The 13,343-nt window shown below is 37.7% G+C and overlaps 1 long non-coding RNA gene across 4 annotated transcripts; it reads right to left on the bottom strand.

Moving 5' to 3' along the window:
- Positions 1–506: 506 nt before the first annotated feature.
- On the bottom strand, positions 507–12,290 carry LOC138740400 (uncharacterized). 4 transcript variants are annotated; one of them, XR_011342888.1, is made up of 4 exons: positions 12,104–12,262; positions 8,593–10,314; positions 4,335–4,411; positions 507–521 (listed from the first exon to the last, which is right to left on the bottom strand). It is a non-coding gene; the product is annotated as an uncharacterized lncRNA (long non-coding RNA). The 4 variants fall into 4 exon arrangements; XR_011342890.1 differs by lacking the exon at positions 507–521 and adding an exon at positions 2,504–2,518; XR_011342889.1 differs by lacking the exon at positions 507–521 and adding an exon at positions 3,703–3,717.
- Between the last annotated feature and the right edge of the window lie 1,053 nt (positions 12,291–13,343).

Genomic DNA, 13,343 nt, shown 5'->3' with positions numbered 1-13,343 from the left:
GCCGAACATATGAAAATTTGGCTTTATGTAAATTCTCCTGTACTCTTCAGGTACAGCAGTCAGAATCAGAATTTATTGTCATGAACAAGTCATAAAATTTGTTGTTTTTGTGGCAGCGTCACAGTGCAAACGTTCATATAAACCACCTTACAAAAATGAAATAAAAAAAATAGTGCATGAAAAGTCAAAGTAAGGCAGTCTTTGATTCATTGTTCATTCAGGAATCTTATGGCAGCGGGGAAGAAGCTATCTTGTGTCATTGAGTGCTCGTCTTTGGGTTCCTCTACCTTTTTCTTGCTGGTAACAGAATGAAGACGGCGTGGCCTGGGTGGTGAGATCCTTGAGGATAGAGGCTACTTTCTTGAGGTGCTTCCTCTTGTTGATGTCCTTGATGGAGTGAAGACTGGTTCCCGTGATGTCATAGGCCAAGCTAACAAGCCTCTGGAGGTTTTCTTGTCCTGAGAGTTGGCACCTTCGAACCAGACAGTGATGAACTAGCCAGAATGCTCTCCACGGTACACCTGTAGAAGTTTTCAAGAGTCTTTGGTGACGTATCAAATCTCCTCAAACTCCTCACAAAGTACAGCCGCCGGCAAGCCTTCTTCAAGATTACATCAATATGGCCTGCTTCCATCAACTCACATCATCATGAAACATTGCCTTCTCCAAACTCTCCTCCAGGTAAGATCAAACGTAATGAACCCTATCCAAACTTTCCTTCAGGTAAGATCAAACATAATGAACCCTATCCAAACTTTCCTTCAGGTAAGATCAAACATAATGAACCCTATCCAAACTTTCCTTCAGGTAAGATCAAACATAATGAACCCTATCCAAACTTTCCTTCAGGTAAGATCAAACATAATGAACCCTATCCAAACTTTCCTTCAGGTAAGATCAAACGTAATGAACCCTATCCAAACTCTCCTCCAGGTAAGATCAAACGTAATGAACCCTATCCAAACTTTCCTTCAGGTAAGATCAAACATAATGAACCCTATCCAAACTTTCCTTCAGGTAAGATCAAACATAATGAACCCTATCCAAACTTTCCTTCAGGTAAGATCAAAAATAATGAACCCTATCCAAACTTTCCTTCAGGTAAGATCAAACATAATGAACCCTATCCAAACTTTCCTTCAGGTAAGATCAAACATAATGAACCCTATCCAAACTTTCCTTCAGGTAAGATCAAACATAATGAACCCTATCTAAACTTTCCTTCAGTTAAGATCAAACATAATGAACCCTATCCAAACTTTCCTTCAGGTAAGATCAAACATAATGAACCCTATCCAAACTTTCCTTCAGGTAAGATCAAACATAATGAACCCTAAGCCACCTCTCGTTGGTGCACACCTTCTTTTATTAAACTGCCAGTAGTATTGGTGCTGATTAGCAGATCAACTCCACTTGTCACTCTACCCAGACTCCATTCAGACAAACATTTGTCACAATTCGCTTGCTGGTAAAGTCTAACATTCTCCAGTCTGCTTCCCCACCCCCGACCCATTGAGCTCTTCCAGCAGCTCATGGTTTTTCCAGTCACTCTCTGCCAACCAATCACCAAGGTGCTGTCAAGGCTCAAGATTTCAAATTATGAGTTTGGGGAATATTATTAGTTTTTCATTGAAAGAAGATTTACTTTATGAGCAGTCCTCAGGAATGGTGTCTTTATATAACCTGCTGACCCCATGTATTACAGGAGCTAGAAAAGACCACCACAGTTTTTTTTAGGCCCTGGAAGAAATAATAGAAACAACGGCAGTACAATGAGACTTGCTGGAGGTGGAAGATTTTTGTAGGTTACAGTCCTTTCAGTTGAAGATGAGTAAGAAAGAACAGTGAAGGAGTACCGTAAATATTCAAGTATAATGCAAAAATTTTCCCCCTCAAAAATAGGGGGGTCGCATTATACACGGGAGTAAAATGTAAATTTTTTTTTCTGCAACTTGCGACTTGGGCCAGAGAGATGCCAGCGCGACTCAGGCAGGTGAGGGGGGGGGGTCATGAGAGATGGCAGCGCGACTTGGGCAGCTGGGCGGGCAAGTGGACGGAGAGACGCCAGTGCAACTCAGGCAGGTGAGGGGGGGGGTTCGTGAGAGACTGCAGCGCGACTCGGGAGGGCAAGCGGGCGGAGAGATGGCAGTGCGACTCAGGCGGGTGAAGGGAGGGTGGTCGTATTATACACGGGGGTAAAACTTTTCCCTCCTCAGAAGTGGGGAGTCGCATTATACAAGGAATGCATTATACACGAATATTTGTGGTAATGACCGGCGGGAAATGCAACTCACAACAAATGAAAAAACAGGACATGCTGCCAAAACAAGTGAATAGGTTACAAGAGGTGAAAAAATTACTGATCAAATCCACTTTTTTTTTGAAATGCATGCTTAATCTTACCTGGTAATCATGAAATATTATAACTTGCCTATTGGCATTATCTTGTCACTTTGAAGCAGACCCTGTAGTGACTAATCTAGATGCCGAGGAGGGGAGATTCACAGCAATGTGTTTCCTGGACGAGGGTACATGAAGGTTTAAACCAAAAGTAGGAATTCAGCAGACTAACAAATCAAAGTCGATGGATATCACTAGTTCTCCACAAATCTAATTTAAGCCACATTAGAGAGTAGAATATTTAACATTATTTTCCATAATAAATTTCAAATGGAAGATTGACAACTTTTTAGAAAATAATTACATTTAATTTGAGGGGTCAATATTCTGTATTTTTGTTCAAAAAAAAAGGATTAAAATTATAAATGATTCCTTTGTGGTGAAGTCTTCCCTTAAAATGTATATTTTTTTTAGAAGAATGTTTGTTTTGGATCTTTGAGCATCTTCTGAAGCAATTCAATTCAATATATAATTATGTTTATTCTATATTTTAGCAATTAGTTTTTTGTGGGAGGGAGGGTTTAGGTTTTTTTTTGTAGGTTTTTCCTTTTTTTTGCCTTTTTATATAAATCAACATGTATTTATGTTTTATAATAATGTGATATATGATTTTACTAATTGTTATATACGTGTTGATTCTAAATAAAATATTCCAAAAAAAAAAGACTGACAACTTGCAAAGGCTGTAATTATGAAGTAATTTTAATGAGGTGAGGGGATGAAATGATGGCAAAATCACCACTGGCACTTTTCCTTCTGCATTTGATTGAATTGCGAGGCAGCTTGTGTTCAATCTCCTCAGAAGAGACACTATCCTTCCCAAACTGCCTATCACTCAATTTCATCAAATTTAATGAAGGTTTTGAAATTTACCATGTATTTTCTGGGCTCTTCTAACTTGACTGTGAAGTCAGAACAGGAAGGTATTGCAATTGAAGGGGTTGAAGCACTCGCAGGAAAACTCGGTAAACGCTCTCAGCTGTTTTCTTCTCTTTGTTGTGAACATATGTGCTCAGGGTTTATCCATTTGTGTTGCTTTCCATGAGAGCCTACCCAAAATAGCTTCTATTTGTCCCAACACCCAGGATCATACTACTTTTTAAATAATGTTGGTAAAAGTCAAAATGATTCATTTCAAGTCCTCAAAGCCCTTTCTTATCAACTAGTCCTATGTAATTCTATCTTCCAAAATATAATTTTGAAGGAAGTTTATATGGAAATTTGTGGTGAAGAAGATAGATCGGTGGTGATAGGAATGGCATGTACTCCCATGGTGATCTTCAGGAGGAAACTCACGGTATTAAAACTCAGTCTTCACTGTGGAAGTAGGCAGGAATGGAAAAAAAATATAAGAAATGAAATCAGTTCTCATTGTATTAATACTGCCAGCACCTAAGGGACAGAAAATGTTTGATTGCACATGGAAAACTGTCCACTTTTGGGGTGCCTGCTCCTGAACCTGAACTCTTTCTAATGTCACACAGAGCCTCTCCACCCAGCCCCACCATACCCTTTCCACCAATTCTACCAGCAGGAACCTCAGCTGCAATGTTGTTACATTTTGGATGTTTTGTTGTCCATAGATTGAGAATGGAGCTGACTTCTCTGATGTCATCATACTGGCCACCCACATCTAGACTAATACTGGCTGCTGGGGGTGGTGGTGGCAGTGGGTGCATGGACATCTAAGGGCAGGAAGAAGAAATTATTCAAGGGAGTAAGAAGAGAGCCTCACGTCTGTACATTTCTCATGACACCCACAGACTCACTCAGAGCTAACAGAATGTTCAGTGTTCAAGACATTCAGGAGATTTTGTTGCCTTTACACTAGCTCCCTCCTGTTAAGATGCTGCCATGTCTGCCATCTGCTGCAGATTACAGGATCTTCCTTGCAGTAAAAGATTCCATACAGTAAAGTGCTTCAGCAGTCTTACATTTTTGTAGTTTTTATCCTGGGTCTGTATCTGTATGCTTTCTTTCAGCATGTATGTTCCTCATTTCCAGTTGATCACTGAACAAAAGGAAAGGATTATTTGACCACTTCATTAAGAATCACTTGTATTGGTTCAGAATGGAGTCATATATGTGGAGTGAACTGGGATTCACTAGAAGTGTCCTGCACTGACGACTGGTCCTGCCTCCCAGCTCCTCCCCTGGGGTCCCGTAGATAACCCTGGTTTCCCGCCTGAACCCCTCTGAAGCCTGTCCATGAACCCTAACTGTGTTGTAAGCTAATAAAAGCATTAGTTCTCCCTCCAGTCAAGTGTGAGCTTTTATCAACGCAACAATATGGTTCAAACTGAATTAGGACAAAAGCCTTACTTCCCTGGTGAAGTAGTTTGGATTTAACACCAACTCAACAGCATCAAGGCTATTTTCACTCAGCAGATGTAATATTTTCAATTTTGAAAAGAATAAAAGTGGGTTCCAATGATGAGATTTGAACTGACATTAACTAAAATTATTAATTGCAAGCAACTGGTTGGCTAGTCCAATAATGTGACCCTTATGCAATCATATACATTTCAGGGAATAGGAATTTATTTTAGTTTCCTATTAGTTGTAGGTATATCTTAACTTAAATAGTTTATCTCAATTATGAAGGGAGAGCATTATCCTGTTTAAGGCTTCATACTTTGACAAAATGAAAAAGTTACAAATAAATGTTATCATCAACTGTGAAGAGCCCCTTAAATTACACAGAATATTGAATGATGTCCAGTTGCTCTAATAAACACGACAGTGCTTTTGCAAAATATCTTGGGAAATGATTGCAATGCTCTCAACACTTCTCAATTTTCAGTGGGATTAGGTCATTGAAAATATTGAGCAATTTACACAGAATGCAGAAAGCCACAGCTTTTCCTTCTGCTGAATTTATTACATCAGCTTTCCTATACTTTGTCTTGCTTTAAACAATTTAAATTCAGATTAGATCTCGGGAATATGAAATAAGGAATGTAAAGGGATTTTTGGATTATTTTCCTTTGTATTTTTTTTAATTCTGAAATAAAGTTCATTTTGGGGAAAAAAGTGTTAACATGAGATTTAAAAATTGGAGAGTTGGACCATTGATTTGCAACTGGACATGCAGTGTAACTGTAGATATGCAAAATATATTGAATTGAAAGTCTGCATTAGTGAGCAAAATTCTGAATGCACAACTGTTTTCTAATTTTCTTCCCTTCTTTCTTTCAGTCATGCTCTGTAACAGATCTAGCAATCTGTTCACATTATTCCATATTTTACAATATCACTACACCTTAAAGCTCCTTGGAAGGTTAAAAGTATTACATAAGATTTTCTTGGTGGTGGATGGGATTATAAACTCGCCAGTTTTAGTCTCATAATTTGACATACACTGTCGGTACTTTCCTGTGTTAGTTTGCAAAAGGAGTGGGAGTTCTAACTCATCTTGTACTTCCCCAGTCTGCAATTGCTGAAATTGATTGTAAAATTCCAATTTTATCACCGACCAAGAATTAAATTTGTAAATTAATAGGTCAATGAAAGTGAAGGTTTAAGTGTCAAAAAAAACTCCTTCCAGATGAAATTTTGAATGTAAACATATATGTATATAAACATATATTTGAAGAATTGCTCTTTCCTTCTCAAGTAACACTTTATTTGCTGGGATTATCTCCAAAAAGATAAGGTTAAAATTGTGGAGCCTCCCAGACTATGGTCATAAATGATTTTGATTTTGTTTCTTGAACATTGATGTCCATTCCTAACGTCCATCACTTTTAAACTTCCCAGTATGTGTGCAGGCTTGCATTACTGAACAACATGACCCCATTCCTTGACAAAATTCCACTGAAAAGTGAGAAATATTTATAGCATTGCACCGTCACTTCCTAAGATATTTTGCAAAAGCACTGTTGTGTTTATTAGAGCAACTGGATGTTGTTCAATATCTATTTACCCTGTAAGTATGATTGAAAGGAAAAGATACTTTTTAATAATCGAGAGTAAACCTATGTAGTGCCCAATGATTTAATTAATGAGCACCCCAGTAGAGCCCTTTCTAAAGTTAATTTGATGTCCAGTCACATTTTCCAGTTATGTTCATTATGAGCATAACATATGAAAATACTGAAATACACATCAGGCCAGCTAGCATTTGTGGAGAAGAAAACATTTCCGGCTGATGAGTTTTCATTTGATGAAAGGTCAAGCCTGAAACATGGACATTGTTTTGCTGTCTGTAGATGCCTCCTGAGTGCTTCTGATATCTTCCACATTTTTTGGTGTCCAACGTTAGTCAGGAGCAGGCATAAACTCGGTACAAACCTTGAACAGAATGCACCATCACCCAAACTACCACCCAGAATGGTGGATTAACTACCACCCAGAATGGTGGATTAACTACCACCCAGAATGGTGGATTAACTACCACCCAGAATGGTGGATTAACTACCACCCAGGCCCTAGGCTGAGTTTTAGTAAGGCCCCCCTTCCCCATGGCCCCCACCCTTCGTTGAATAGAATAAAGTGAAATTATTCCATTTATTAGCCCTTGGCATAATGCCCTCACATATTCTAAATTTATCTCCGGGTATGTGCTGGGAAAATACTCATTCGTGGGTGGCATCATAGGGGGGCATTCGTGGGCCATGCACCCCCCCACCCCCCAGGGATGCTCATTGGAATGCCACTCTGGCACCTCTGTAAAAAAAAAAGGCAAAATAAACAAGTGGGGAATGATAACTAGTGAGGAATTTAACAGCGGCCACATTGTATAAGGGAGGGAGTGGAAATTAAAAACACCTCATTTCAATCTTTCTTCTTTGGCTTGGCTTCGCGGACGAAGATTTATGGAGGGGGTAAAAAGTCCACGTCAGCTGCAGACTCGTTTGTGTATTTCAATACTTGTCTTCTAAATAGTGAGGATTTTTCTGTCAGTCTGGTTTTCTACTAAATTCCGAAAGACATGATGTGTAGCCACTTTTATTTTTGATTTCAGTTCTGCCTTTAACAAACAGCATTTTACAACTAAAACACAATTTAGTTCCATTTCACTTTCAGCATTGAAGTGAATGCTGAGCACACACTTTGGACGTTCCTGAGGAATGAACGCAGGGATGCAGATTGTCACTTGGACTTCCAAAGTCCTCAAATATTTTGCTTTGTCTGATAATTAAATGTTCGTCTGATTTTTATTCCGTTTAGTACCAGTACTTCCTCTCAAATTATATTTGTATTAATTGCAAGACAAGTGTTGGCAACTCTATTGTCAATAAAGTAGTGAATCCATTTAATCAGCATGGGCTGGTCCACACTGCTGCAAGCTGAAGGAAACACGAAGCTCTTTCCTAAAGATTCGGTTTCAATTTTCGTTTATATGCTTCATCCAAAGTAAACACACCCAGTTTACAGGTAATTTCTCTAGACTGCTACCCTTCTTTGCCAACCTAAGTAACTAATTTAATTGACCATGACATAACCTGTGGAATTTAACAAATACAACTTGCCAAAACTTACCACAGCAGCGATATCAACTACAAAGTTTTAGACAGATAAAAACAAATTTAAGAAACATTATGGCAATATATGTACTGTCTATGCAAAATTGCCTGGGTTAATTCCTTTTAAAGGAACTGGTCATCTTATGCCTTGCTTCACAGACGAACATTCAATGTACAATAACTGGCAATTCCATATAAAATAAGGATTTGTTTTGCAATATCTAGAAGTTTAATATTTTTAATTCTCATTTGCTAAAGCATTGCCAATGAAAACTACAAGAAGCTTTGTTTAAATCAGATGAACAGTTTAATTTGTAAGGAGAAAATGCAGGAAATGTGAGTTTTAAGTACAGAAAATGGCAGTGGCCTCCTACTGTGCAGCTCTGCTCCCTCCACTGCCAGTCAGGGGTGTTGGAGAACACCACACCTGCTCCTTAAATCACTTCTGAGTCGCGACTGCGTGCTCGGCTGCTTCAGTGGAGATGAGGTGCTTTCTTGCATGGAGTTTCTGGGTATTTCTGGCAGCCATGAAACAGGCCACTGCACTTTTTGGTGTTCTGTGATGTTTGCCCCAGTTACTTTTCAAAAGACTAAGTGCCCCAGGTTTCCTGAGTTTGGTTTGGCATTTTGGAGCCTTGATTGATGGGTAGACTCAGGACTGACACGAGCCCAAATTGACAAATGGTTACATTGGTGTACCAGTGGTTGTGACAGGCACCCTTACCTTCCAGACCCCTAGGCTTCAGCAAGTGTTCTATCAAGCACCTCTTGCCCCACTTGTGCTGGTTTCCATGAGTTTTGAATTGCCCTCATCATCAGCCATTTCATAAACTAGACCCAGAGGGATTGGCCAAAGCAAAAAAGGATAGAAGGAGAAAGAGATTAAGATGAAATTTGGAACTTTGAGCTGGATCTTTTCTAAAGACAGAATTATCAGTTATAGCATCACAGCTCTTAAAGTTAACAGATGACAACAGACAAAATAAAACCTCATTGCTCTGACAACTAGGCCTACCCCCTCCAGGCTATGAGTGGGACTAACTCAAAGTTTCCAGTTCCAGTTTATGGTAATGGCCTTTGCTCTATAGCAACATTTGTTCTCTCAGTCAAAAGGCTGTGGATTCAATCAAAAGATTCAAGACAGAATTTATCCTGAGAATTTAGCCAACTCTTGTGGGAGGGTTGCACCTTCAAAGATGTTGTCTTTCAGGCAAAGCACATTGAAGGATTGTCTGTGCCCTCAGCTGGCTGTTAAAAGATTCCATACAAGACTTGTGGTGAAGTTCTTTGATGTCTCACTGAAGATTATCTTATGACAAACATCATTAAGAAGCACAAATTAGCTGTTCATGGAACATCCCATGTGCAAAGCGATTTCTACACTTGCCTATAGACAAATGGCACAATGTAATTGGTACCAGAGGCTAGAAAGGAGTATCAAACCAAAATTCCTGCTCTTTATTATAATTCATTGCATATTGTTGGATAGGGAATGCTTCAGTAGAAGATGAAGAATAAAATTTGATTGTTATATTTACTTAAATACACTCACTGCACAGCACATTGAGAATCAATGCCTTAAACAAAGAGAGATTGTGGAAAAAAATAATCAGGATTATTCAAAGCCACTTTATTCACATCATCCAAGAGGTGATTAATGCAATTACATTTCAGATAATTGAGAGACAAAACCCTGAAAATATTTTAAATTTTCACTATTCTCTATTATAAATTCTACAATGGAATAAATGTCCTTTTTTAAAATCTTTACACATAAATGCCTTTTTATTTGTCATGCTCATTTCCCAGCGCATTCTCCATAGTGGTGTTGATAGCAACAGATGGGGAAGAATATTTGGAGAATATTAGATGGCATTTTCTCCCAAACTGGATGAGCCAGGGATTACCTCAGCCACTTGGGCCATTCATTGGGAAGGGACAGATCCAGTGTGGTCATTATTGAGTGCAGCAGAGGTTGTGGAAGGTAGGCGCTGGATGAAAGGTTCAATGAGAGCTTTTATTTAGTCTCGGGTTTTTGCACCCTTCATGCGGCATTAACTTTATCTCTTTATACCATCCATGATACCCTTTAATCTACCAATCTTTTGCCATCTCCAATTTAAATAGACTTCCTATTTAAACATATTAACTCAATGTAACTCTTATTATCTAATTTACATAGAATGTTTAGTTCACACTCGAATTATGCTTGTATGCACCCACATGCAGGTAATGGAACCTTGTCAGTCGTGTGCTTGTGTCTTCAATCTTTGCTCAGCCCTGGAGTATTGTTGAGTTGCTTTTCAGCTCTGCACTTGGGGTATTTGACAAACTGACACTGTTTTGAATTGAGTGTCTGAATTCAGCTTGTCAAATACACTCAGTGTAGAAACTGTGATCACTTGCATTGCAAGCTACAGCGAATTCATTTTTGGTTCCTTTGCACCTAAAATAAGCAGACAAATCATGTAAAATACATCATACTGCCAACTTTAGAGAGAAAAAAAATAAGCGCAAGATGCATACAGATGACTTCGTAGGAATCTGATTGCCTACAAATTTATACATGCCTCTGAATTTTTATTAAACTTTAAGGCATTGGTTTAAATTTTGATTTTAAAAAGATTTTATTATTTTAAAAAATATATAATTATGAGAAAATTCTGAGTAAATCTTTGCACAGACACATTAAATTTGGCCAATTAATCAAGTTAATGTATCAGTTTAAAAAAAGGCGTGGAAGCAAAAATGTAGCAACTAAGAATCCTGAAGAGAAATATGGAATCATATGTGACGATACATATGAAACATGGATAATAATATAAATTAAAAACAATGAAGAAATTATATCGTTTCTATATAGCAAATGCAAAACCACTCTGTATCACATTGGCTGGTCATGCTTTACAGTAAGTACTGCCCCGAAGGAAATGTATTAATGTTTTTCTGGTATAGTCCAAAAATCATCTGAAGATCTGAAAATCATTTGATTCCAAGAAGCTTTCCAGTTCTTTTTTTCTGTAAACAGCATTCTTACTGGGATGGAGCTCCACATTAGTGGTTTGGTTTGACCTGAAATATTTATTTTTCCACAGATGCTCCCTAGTTCTACAAACATCTTCAGCAATTCTTTTTTTGGTGTGTGTAGCTGTTTGGTTCTCATCTAAAAGCACCCATTGTACAGGTTACAGCCTTAATTGTGAGAATTGCCAGGCCATTCAAATGTGACAGGCTGGATGCCACCCTTATTCAGTTATTACCATGATTTCCATCCAGCAGGGAAGCTGATCAGGATTGACTCTGGCAATAGTTCTACTTCTCAGCCTACGCTGCTGGAAACACTGTCAAATTCTACAAACTCTTGTTCTGCGGTGGGCAATGGAAATTTTATGTATTGGTCTATCAGTCAAGCACGTTTCTTTTCTTTTAAATTCTAATTGCAACTCAAACATTGAAGTGTTTTAAATTTCATCAGTGATCTTTTATCATCTTTTTAATGTGTGATTTGAATCATCAGTTTGTTATTTCTCTTCCAAAAGGAAGAAAATATAGGTTACAATGGAAGGAATGGCTAATACCTATTTAACTGTTATAGATACTTCAGTGTTATAACATGGCTTAGCATAGTTTAGGAAACCTGTCACTACTTCTGTATCTTGTAGACATCAGTGTCACAATTAATGAATTTTTGTTTTTCCAAAAATCATCTGTTTTCTTATTTTTTAGTTAAAATATTAAAATGAAGATAAAAGTTTTATTTTGCAATGATAAAACCAAACTAACAGTTTGCCTGTACCAGCCTTTGGTTGCCTTTTCACTCATTTTCCTCTCATGTACATTTTGTGAAGGGCTGAGTTAAATTTCTTTGGCAGATAAAACTTAACCTCTACTCCTTGTTTCCATTTATAGTGAACCTGTGATGAAATAAATGCTTACTTCCATCTTAAGTGAACCACAAAATTCATTTATAAGCATAATTTTAAGGCGATTGCCTGCTGTTGAAACATTACTCCGGATCCAGCCTGCATTATTCCAAATTTGGGAATGCCTCATACTGATCTTGGGAATTTTCCATGGTCCAGCACTTATATCTCTGACCCCATAAAGCATTTACTTCAGAGAAAGATTAACATTCAGTTAAATTTATTTTAAAAACATTTAGTTGACAATTATATTTTCAATCATAATTTTTTTAAAAAAAAAGCATGTTTTGGAAATAACCATTAAGTTCATACCTCTTTGACTGTGGCCAACAGTCAAACCTACCAGAAGACAGCACCTGTTTCACTTTCTGTGTTCAATATGTCGACAGTGAAGACAAGTAGACAACTGACTGGTTAATGAGGCAAACATTTTCAACTTCTTCAATATTATTGGTTCTCTAAAATACAGAAGGCTGGTCATATCGAACCCATAAATCCTGTGCAGGAAACTCAGAATGAGGAAGATAACTTTGAGGTTTTGTTTGCAGGAAATCTCTTTATGAGAAGTGACATGATGACAAGGCCTATTGTGAAACTTGCAGTTGAAAGAGTTTAATGTTAAAAATTGTACTTATTGTCTTAGTGGCTTTAATGTTGTCTTCTTAACACAGTATAACTGTTTCCTTAGCTTTTCCCATCTTAAAATAAATAGCAAAGCAGTTAAATTTAATATTTCTTTCATGTTTTTAAAATAGGTCAGCAGATTTGTCTGATTGCAGCGGTGTGTTTGAGTATTGCTGTACTTTAGTGTACATCAAATATGAAAGGTATTTTGATTACATCTGCTGAAGATTTTTTGGTCAGTTTTTTGGTCCCCTTCCATAAACATGCGGAGTATTTCTTAAATATATGAAAGGTAAAAGAGGTCTTTAGTCCAAATTAGCTACACTTCATGACCATGAACAGTGGCTGTCGGCCGACTTTCAACTGTGCAGAATATCAAGCCAGACATTACCCTGTGCACATCCCACAGCACAGCAACACTGACAGGGAGTGGAAACCTTGTTTAGCCCAATTGTAGCATGTCTTTGGAAAACAGGCCTGAGTAATCTTACGACCATCTGGTCTCTTAAAGTAGAGAGTGTGGCAAAACCATTTTTTTAAATGATACCTTGCAAATAGCAACAGAAAATAAACCTAATGAGTTCTTTTTTTTATATATAATTTTTTATTTTTCACACTATGAACCATATCAACCAAAATATGTACAAATGTTTCTCATTAAATTTACAGTGGTCTTTTCTCCCTTTTTTTCCCCCTTTCCCTCCCTCCCCTCTACCCACCCCCCCACCAAAACCCATAAATATTTAACATATACAATACAATAAAACCATAAAACAATATCTTCACACAAAGGAATATAAACAAGAAAAATGCGTCATCTATTTATTACACACTGAATCTAGTTGTTTTGTCTTCTTATCATTTTCATTTTCATTTTAGGGATGGAGGTTGTTGGCAATCTCTCTCTGATATGTTCCATGTATGGTTC

The sequence above is a fragment of the Narcine bancroftii genome, chromosome 8 (genome assembly GCF_036971445.1).
Source record: "Narcine bancroftii isolate sNarBan1 chromosome 8, sNarBan1.hap1, whole genome shotgun sequence".
Taxonomy (NCBI): Eukaryota; Metazoa; Chordata; class Chondrichthyes; order Torpediniformes; family Narcinidae; genus Narcine; species Narcine bancroftii.
Note: the sequence above shows the minus strand (reverse complement) of the source record. Positions and strands in the feature narration are given on the sequence as shown.